At 39.5% G+C, this 10,293-nt stretch overlaps 1 long non-coding RNA gene across 1 annotated transcript; it reads left to right on the top strand.

The window, feature by feature from the left end:
• Positions 1-2,265: 2,265 nt before the first annotated feature.
• Positions 2,266-7,858, top strand: LOC139571224 (uncharacterized). Its single transcript, XR_011674257.1, has 2 exons — positions 2,266-2,516; positions 5,124-7,858. It is a non-coding gene; the product is annotated as an uncharacterized lncRNA (long non-coding RNA).
• Positions 7,859-10,293: the final 2,435 nt, after the last annotated feature.

Raw genomic sequence — 10,293 nt, forward strand, 5'->3', positions numbered from 1 at the left:
TGCCATATATGAAGCAAGCCATAGAACCCTTTTATCTAAGATTTAATCAATTTCATGTCCTTTTTATCCTCCCCTTTCTCTCGTGGTTTGGAGGTCAAGCTTCAAACCAAAGCCTTATATCTAGAATGTGTCTCGCTGCTGGACACAATAACTGAGAGCAGAGAGGTGTTTGCCAGACTTCTGCCACCATAAGCCAGGACTCACTTTACTTCTTTCTGAATCTATTCCATCCTTTTCATCCTCCCTCCACAGCTGTTATTTTCTCTCTTCCCCTCTTTGACCAGCCCAGCCCAGTCCTGCCCCAGTCCCCTATATCCCTCCAGTTAGTGGCCCCCCATCAACCACACTGACCACTGAATAACCCCACTCTCTCCTCATCCCTCTATCCATCCAGTTCGCCCTCACCCAGGAGAAGTTAATCCTCTCTTTATTTATCTGCTGATATTTGGCACACACAGCAGCAGCCCTGCCTACCCTGTCCTGGGCCTTTTGTGGTGTTCGTTTAATCATTCACAATGTCTTTGTGTATCTCTCATCCTGCCTGATAAAATCATGCTATGAGCCTTCGCTCTGACCAAATGAAATTGAATGACGGAGGATGTGTCCCAGAAGGCAGCCCTATTCGCATAGGGTTCTTGTTAACAGTAGTGTACTCTATAGGGAATAGGGTGCCAATTGGGACACATTCAAAGAGGGAGAGGGGCTATAGTACATTTGGGAATTTTTTATTGACTTAGCGTGGGCTGACTTGCTTCGTAGCGATGTCATTTTAAAGCAGACTAAATGATCTGTCATGATGAATGAGTTACATTGAGCATTGAAAATCCCAGGTGCGGATTAAATCAATGGGCCAGTCTGGCCTCGCCCCTCTTAAAGAACACTTAAGTTAACATCTGAAACCCTACCTCTTCAAAAAGTATCTTAAGAGGAATGCACTAACTGTACTCCTCTCTGGATAAGAGCATCTGCTAAATGACTAAAATGTCAAACGTGACTGTATCCACATAAAAAAATACTACAGTTTACTATAGAATACTATGGTACGTATAGTAATATAGAATTCTGTAGAATACTGTAGAATAATATACTACACACTAGTATCCCTCGATTATGTGTAGTACTTACTATAGAATGTTGTAGTATAAACACTACAGTCCGCAAAAACAATACACTTTTTAAAACTATAGTAAATACAACAGTATTTAATTTGCATATACCTGCATGTCAGTCTCTCCTGGCTCAAAGTTGAGGAGAGATTGACTGCATTACTATTGGTGCGAGGTATTAATGTATTAAAGGTACCAAACTGTCTGTTCAAGCAGTTGGCACACAGTTCAGACACTCATCGGTACAACACAAGACATGCAACCAGAGGTCTCTTCACAATCCCCAGGTCCAGAACAGAGGCTGGGAAATGCACAATACTAAATAGAGCCATGACTACATGGAACTCTTTGCCACCCCAGGTAACTCAAGCTAGAAAAAACAGATACAAGAACACCTTACTGCACAAAGGGGACTGTGAAGAGACACAACCATTTTATATATATTGTATTGTAATTTGCATTGTACTATATACTAGACCTAGATATTGTGTATACGTACTGATATGTAGACTACGTGTGACGTTTTAAATATATTTATTTCAGTCCTTGACTAATACTGTTCTGTATTATGTCATGTTTCATGTGGACCCCAGGAAGAGTAGCTGATCCTTTTGCAGTGGCTAATGGGGATCCTAATTAATACCAAATACCAAATATACCCTGCCCATTCCCCTCCGCCATATCGCAATTTGTGCTACCCATAAGTGAGAAACCTACATGCCAAGTATAGAGCATGTAATGGGGATTCTGATGTTTGTGCTGTTCTATAAACCTATTTCTGCGCTCATGCAAGTGGTTGACTAAACAAATCCTTCTCTTATCAGTAGCTGCAATTTGGCAGTACACCCAGACCTTGTTTTGAGAACAAACAAACAATATCTCTGTGTCAAGTACTCAGCTTAAAGAGGAGAAGCCTTGTGAGGTGTTGGTCTGTCACATGTTATGAAACAGTATTGGTTGGTCACATGAATAAAACAAAACAGCAACGATTAATAAATTATGCTAAATCATGCAAATATAACTTGTCTATGTATAGCCATATATAGACAACTGCTGGGTCTGCCCAGGGAGAGCTCCTGATTGACATGTGTACTATGATGCATTGAGTTGGTTGGAACATCTCCAGCACGCTGACAAATAAACAATGATTCATTTAAGATTGACTTTGAATGTTCTTGTGTAAGAATTTCCACAACAATTTGGCGTCAACGAACAACATGATTGGTTCTGCCTGCGGAGCTTTACAGTGGGGGTCTGCGAAGAAAACCGGTGGCGCATTTTATGACGCGTGAGGGAAATTCCTGTCTGACCAAAAGAGTACGAGGACCTGCCCAGACCAGACCCTTATTGTGAGTTGCCCAGGAGAAGACAAATCATCCACGAACAGTTGAGGGATGGCAACTGATTTCAGTAAGTAATCTTAAATCAATCTGTAAAAAAAAATGTAAAAAAATTATAAAAAAGAAAATCAAAGTGAGTAACGCAAAAAAACATACCCATAGTCATATAGAGAGAATGCCATTCACTAGTCCTATGAGAAGACTAGAGCGAGTGCGTAACGGTACCATGGAATGCACGCCGACAGCTGTCTGTAGGCATTTATAAGAAATGTCAATGTGGTCTGCAGCCACAAAAAAATAACACAAGCTATTTTTGAGTACGGGGTGTTATTTATGTGCATAGCAAGTAACGACATAGAGAATTATTGACGACACACTTGGGTAATGAGGAGATTGCCGAGTATGTTTGGGAGTAGTACTAAGTGAATGTGGATGTGAAAGTTGTGAGATATAACATATTAAGTTGATTGCAATTTGGCTGATTGAAATTTGAATAACAAATAGATTGAAATTATTACTGTTACGATTGGAATTTGGATAAGGAGATTGAAATGTGGATAATAAGAGGATTGCAATTGAGCTATTAAGTATTGAGTGAATGAGAGCTGTCAGGAGACTAGCTTACGTATGAAAGAGGTGAATGAATGCTACAACAAGTTCTGTGTGAGCTGAGCTTTCCAGTTCTTTGAGCTGAGCTTTCCAGTTCTGCGTGGGCTGATTAGTAACGTTATCTAGGGGTCTATCCAACACCACCTTTGGATCTACAGGTAGAGGATAACATGTCTCAGAAATCAGATATGTAACATGTCTCAGAAGATAACATGTCTCATTAGTAAAGAGGATAACATGTCTCGTTAATGTCGAGGATAACGTCTCATTGGTAATGAGGTTAACATGTCTCTGAGGATAACATGACTTTAGATTATATGAGGACAACGTGTCTCATCAGTGGAGTTTAATGTATAACGTTATTATGTATGAAGATATGAAAGAAGAGAGAACTATTTCCGAATATGTTGTCAAATAGAACTAGTGTAAATATTTAAACCCCTGTATGAATAGAACACTAGTCTAGAGGAGGAGTTTGTGACCCATTACACAAATGTGATGGAGAGTGATATCTACTGGGTACTAGGACAGTGCCAACCCAGTAAATACATATAGATCCCTCCAAAGCATTACATATGAATCTTAAAATAATAAAATATATTATATATTTTATTATATAAAATAATAGAATCTTAAATAACATTTAATAAATATTGAAGCAGAAAGTGAATATCCAACAGAGATTGATAATAAAAATATAGAGTAACTTTTTGAAGGTATACTAAAATGAAAACAATGCCTTCCAATATGGAGAAAGTTATCATATTTGTTTTGTTTTAAACCTTGCAATAATGGGAAAAGCAAAATGTGGTTTGAGAGTGATCTGTGTGTTTAAGAATTCCTGCCTAAGATGCAGTAAATTCGATTAAAGATTACACATTTTTAGGACTGATTAAGTCCTAATTAGTCCTAATTAGTCCTAAGTCCTAATATTAAGAGTTTCATTACATTGGTGTCGGAAGTGATCGGACCTTGCATCCACGACAGTGCGTGTGCTTGGCCGGTGAGCGCGTTCCTGTAAGACGTAGAGTCGCAAGCTAGCGCGAGGACGCGCTCTTTGAAAGGAGGGAGTAGTGTAACGACCCTGGGTTTATAAGCGCGGAAATCGACTCTGCCGCTCGAGCATGCTTTTGCGGCACAGTCGATAGCGCGCCGGACCTCGGGCTAGAAGGTCGAGGGTTCGAGACCTGCTCCCTGCTGTTTCATTACATTGGAAATTGGAAAATGTAGCATAGTGAAAACTAAGTACATGTTTATTTTCTTTCTTACAGGACTGATGGAATGTCCGCTGCCAAGTTTTTATTTCATATTTATCAATGATTCTGTATCTCTCCCTTTGAAATGCTTCCTGAAGCAAGGCCTTGGGAGAGCAGTTAATTGTACCCGGATCCAGCTGTTAAGGGACCTCCCAAATTGTTTTTTGCCACACACATGCCAGCACCCACACACAACCCACCTGTTAATGAATATTTGTTAGTGGTTAATACTCTGTTCGATTTAGATGTGTGGGGTCTTTTTATTTTGTTTCAATGGGTTTTTCACGGGTTAGAAATGATGCTGTACACAAATTAAAGTTTCTATTCTCAGATTTTTTATTTGCACGCATGTAAATTCTCTTGATTAGAAAAAATGTACTGAAAAACCCAATGTAAACCTGATACACAAAATGTTTAAAATGTTTGAAATATCTTTAAATAATGTCTGAGGTACAGGAAACAAACACTCACTTAATAGGGCTGACTGATCTCTGACCTCTGTTCTGACTTCCTCGTGAGGCCTGATCAACCTTAATAGGAAGACAATAGACATAATTGTTTTTATATGGGATATGTAAAAACAAATAATTAAGAAGAAGCTTATTATTTATCAATAGTCCTATGTGTGATTTGGACCACGAGAAGGACAGAGAGTGAGAGCTGTCTCTAGTCTATTTTACATTACCTTATGCGATACAATTATTACCTTATGCGATACAATTATTTCCTTATGGAGTTATCAAGAGATCATGTAATTTGATTTATTCTAATTCGTTTATTTTTTATTTAAGGCAGTGTTGTTGTTTTTTCAGATGCATGAATCACGATGTGAGTCCAAAGGGGAAATTACCAGTCCCCTGGGGCCCTTTGGTAAATATGCAAATTGATTTCTTCACGTCTGCCTGCAAAAGGAAAAAATAGATGATAGTAATGGATGACAGTTACTCCAAATTAATGGAAGTTTTCCCCACTTCAAGTGATATATGTGTATTACTGTTGTTGTTGTGTTTTCTTTGTATTGCTGTTGTTTTCTTTTCTTTGTTTTTGTCCTGCTTCAATAACAAATCTCACCAGATTGGGTCTACTGGATGGTTGGGTTTTCTCCCTAAGGATTAGCCCTCTGACTCCCTGACCTATAACTCTGCAGTGAGATCGCCAAGATGATAAGGGAGTATAAGCCAATTTGGGGGGGTTTCAATGGTGTGTTGTTGTTTTAAACTAAACTGTTGTTCTGGTCTGTCCTCTCTCGAGGTAATGGCAAAGATGGTATATAGATGCATGGAAGATAATTCGGCCGATGAATAGTGATAACCTCAACACCCCCTCTAACCGGCTATAAATGGTGAAAATGGCGTTCAGTATGGTTCTTCACCACTTCTACTGTGAGACCTGAGTCCTAGCCAGCAAGAAGTACACAACAGTTGAAGCTATCAACTGCCTTTTCTCTCATGCTTTTTCTCTCAGGAGTGCGACATTGGGTCCATGTGGAGTGATGTCACATTCGTCATAATGATTGGACCAAAGCGCAGCGTGATCTGGGTTCCACATCTTTTTATTACTAGGTGAAACTCTCAGCAAAACAAAACAATAAATAGCAAAACAAAACGTGACGCTAACATAGTGCTCACAGGCAACTATACATAGTCAAGATCCCACAAAGCACAAAGGGGAAATGGCTGCCTAAATATGATCCGCAATCAGAGACAACGATAAACAGCTGCCTCTGATTGGGCTCCATACCAGGCCAACATAGACATATAATTACCTAGATGACCCACCCTAGTCACACACAAGTGAGCATGGAGAGAGATCCAGTCCAAGCTTCTCTCATGCTGCTGGTTTACTGGTAGGAAAATGGACAAAGACATAATGACTGTAAAGGTAAAATACATTATGAAGGGCCATCCACTTTGAACATGTGCCATTAAAAGGACAAACTGAAACACTACCTGAAGAAGAACATGAAACGCCAGGAATGGAAGAATGATTGCCGTGAAGGGGTGTGGTCAACCGTGCCCGTAATTTATTTAAGCTTATCCGAAATTGTTTATTTGAGGTATCAGGTTGATTGTGAAGGTCTGCACACTGCAAAAATTATAGTAAATTTAGACTAAGAAGGCATTGGTATTTTAATCTGTCATTACCACAAGTGATGAGAAAAGCGAAGGTCTTACATTAAAATGATAGAACCCACGTGAAGCACTAAGAACTGTCATTCTAAATCTGGGTTGGATAATTTATCAATAGTTATAATTATGATATGGAAAGGCAAGGCTTCTAGAGACAGAGCTGTCCCCTAAAAAAAGGAGAGACACAAGATTGTAGCTTGGGCTAACCTTGCAGCAATCTCATTCTTAGCAAGGTTGGTGTGAAACTATTATAACATGTGTTCACTTTCTACTCCCTGTGAAATGTTATTTACATGCTGTAAGGCGATGTGCCTCTCTGGCTGATATGATTTCAGCAGCTAACTTGTTTTCTACTCCTCCAGAAGATGGTGAAACAGTTAGATGTCAACTCTGGATGAGCCCCCATTGCCCCCTGTAGTTACAGACGATAAGTAATGATTGAAGGTTGATTTCTGTTAACAAGTTGAGGTTAAGGTCATCTAAACCCTTAACCTGTTTACATTATGTGGAACACTGAGCTGATGAGTCAGCACCAAGTCTTAGCAGAATTGTTAAACAACAGGGTTATATATTTTGACTAGGTTGATGTCCCAGGGACAGTTAGTGAAAACGTAGGTCAATACAACCCGACTGTGGTAAGAAATATGGAAACAATGGTTAACATTGAGAGATTTATTCACCTCTGAATCTATAGATCCGTTGTGTATGTGTGTATTTTTTTATACTCACTCCCATTAATAAAGTATAACCTTTATTATGATTATAGTATTACCATACTTACTGGATTGTACAACCCAGAATGAAGGGTTTGAAATGATGAATGTGTCAGGTTTTTTTTCTGTTGATTTCCCTTACTTTAATAGAGTATAGAATATTTTTATATAGAAGATAAAATCTAAATGCTTACATTAAAATGTTATGATTATTATCACACATAGTGATAAGAGGATGGAATGTAATGGGAATTTTAATAGTTGTGCTTTTCTTATAACTCATTTCTGTGTTCTATTCATGTGCTGTTCTATAAACCAATTTATGTCTTCGTGCAAGTGGTTGACTGAACAAATCCTTCTCTCAGTAGCTGCAATTTGGCAGCACGCCCAGACCTTGTTTTGCGAACAAACAAAAGATATCTCCGTTTCAAGGTCTCAGCTTAGAGGGTAGAAGCCTCGTGAGGTGTTGGTCTGTCACATGTTATGAAACAGTATTGGTCGGTCACATGAATGAAACAAAACGGTAATGATTAATTAATTATGCTAAATCATGCAAATATAACTTGTCTGTGTATAGCCGTATATAAGACAACTACTGAGTCTACCCAGGGAGAGCTCATGATTGACATGTGTACTATGGTGCATTGAGTTGGTTGGAACATCTCCAGCGCGCTGACAAATAAACAATGATTCATTTAAGATTGACTTTGAGTGTCCCTGTGTAATAATTTCCATGGCAACCAGATAATGTGTTCCCTACAGGCTATAGAAAAGAGCAGAAGTACAGGACAATCTGTTCAGACCCCAGTTCCATTTACAGTTTATGAGAAATAAAGAAATTAGCTCTTTTAGTATTTTCTCAGTAGCTTTCCTGGAGGCGAAAGCCTTCACTTTGATGTCAAAGATAATAAACCACTACAGTAAATACTAAGGTATACTAGTCTGCAACACTACAATGAATACTATAGTACATACTACATTTTTATTTTATTACTGGAGTTATACTGTAGTTAACTGTAAATACTACAGTATACTACAGTAAATACTACAGTCCACAAAAACAGACTTTAGTCCACAAAAACACTACAGTGAATACTACAGTAAAGTCATCAAAACACTACAGTGACTACTGTACATTACTATTTATACCATAGTATGCTATTGTATTTTTTCATGTCGCTAAGAAGTACAGCGATATTTATTTCTCCAGCATTAATTGTATATTGCTATCTTTCATTACAAACCCTGCATCATAATACTTTACATTTATACCCAATCTCCACATACAGCATACCACACAACACAGTGCAGTAAGCAATCTGAAATGGTGCTATTCTATCCCTTACATTCAGAAACATTATCAGGTGCTTAATGAAAACAAGACAACAACAACATATGGCCTGATGAACGAAGGAATTGTTTTAACAGGTCAAGTAAGGTAATGTCAGCAGCAGCAGTAGTAGTAGTCTAGTCGGCATCTGAAAAATCTGTCGGGGTGAAATCCATCTGTTTGTCAAGAGAAGGAGGTCAGAACCCTAGCCAAGACACCCCTCCCATAGACCCTGATCTCTCCCATTGCATTGTCCTGTTGTATTTTTCTTCTGTCAGTAAGGATCAACGAATCAGCACCAGTATTAGTTTGACAGGTTGGCAGGACATGTTGGAAGTCATACAGTCCTTCCTTCCCTGGATAGATAGCTCCACTTAAACACATGCATATGCACTTACACACACACACACATACATATGAGCACGCACCCGCACGCATACAAGCACGTACACTATAAATCCCAAGGCATTTTTAACTCAAATACTTCTAGTAAATTGAACTCAAAGTCAATGAAAAGCCATTACTACTTCAAATGTTTGTGGTACTGACTCAAAACTATCAACTAAATTTTAAAATTATGTCAACAAATTAACTTAATACTGAGCACGCTCTACTGTAGGGATCTATATATATATATACAGTGGGGAGAACAAGTATTTGATACACTGACGATTTTGCAGGTTTTCCTACTTACAAAGCATTTAGAGGTCTGTAATTTTTATCATAGGTACACTTCAACTGTGAGAGAAGGAATCTAAAACAAAAATCCAGAAAATCACATTGTATGATTTTTAAGTAATTAATTGGCATTTTATTGCATGACATAAGTATTTGATACATCAGAAAAGCAGAACTTAATATTTGGTACAGAAACCTTAGTTTGCAATTACAGAGATCATACGTTTCCTGTAGTTCTTGACCAGGTTTGCACACACTGCAGCAGGGATTTTGGCCCACTCCTCCATACAGACCTTCTCCAGATCCTTCAGGTTTCGGGGCTGTCGCTGGGCAATACGGACTTTCGGCTCCCTCCAAAGATTTTCTATTGGGTTCAGGTCTGGAGACTGGCTAGGCCACTCCAGGACCTTGAGATGCTTCTTACGGAGCCACTCCTTAGTTGCCCTGGCTGTGTGTTTCGGGTCGTTGTCATGCTGGAAGACCCAGCCACGACCCATCTTCAATGCTCTTACTGAGGGAAGGAGGTTGTTGGTCAAGATCTCGCGATACATGGCCCCATCCATCCTCTCCTCAATACGGTGCAGTTGTCCTGTCCCCTTTGCAGAAAAGCATCCCCAAAGAATGATGTTTCCACCTCCATGCTTCACGGTTGGGATGGTGTTCTTGGGGTTGTACTCATCCTTCTTCTTCCTCCAAACACGGTGAGTGGAGTTTAGACCAAAAAGCTCTATTTTTGTCTCATCAGACCACATGACCTTCTCCCATTCCTCCTCTGGATCATCCAGATGGTCATTGGCAAACTTCAGACGGGCCTGGACATGCGCTGGCTTGAGCAGGGGGACCTTGCGTGCGCTGCAGGATTTTAATCCATGACGGCGTAGTGTGTTACTAATGGTTTTCTTTGAGACTGTGGTCCCAGCTCTCTTCAGGTCATTGACCAGGTCCTGCCGTGTAGTTCTGGGCTGATCCCTCACATTCCTCATGATCATTGATGCCCCACAAGGTGAGATCTTGCATGGAGCCCCAGACCGAGGGTGATTGACCGTCATCTTGAACTTCTTCCATTTTCTAATAATTGTGCCAACAGTTGTTGCCTTCTCACCAAGCTGCTTGCCTATTGTCCTGTAGCCCA

The sequence above is a fragment of the Salvelinus alpinus genome, chromosome 3 (assembly GCF_045679555.1).
Source record: "Salvelinus alpinus chromosome 3, SLU_Salpinus.1, whole genome shotgun sequence".
NCBI lineage: Eukaryota > Metazoa > Chordata > Actinopteri > Salmoniformes > Salmonidae > Salvelinus > Salvelinus alpinus.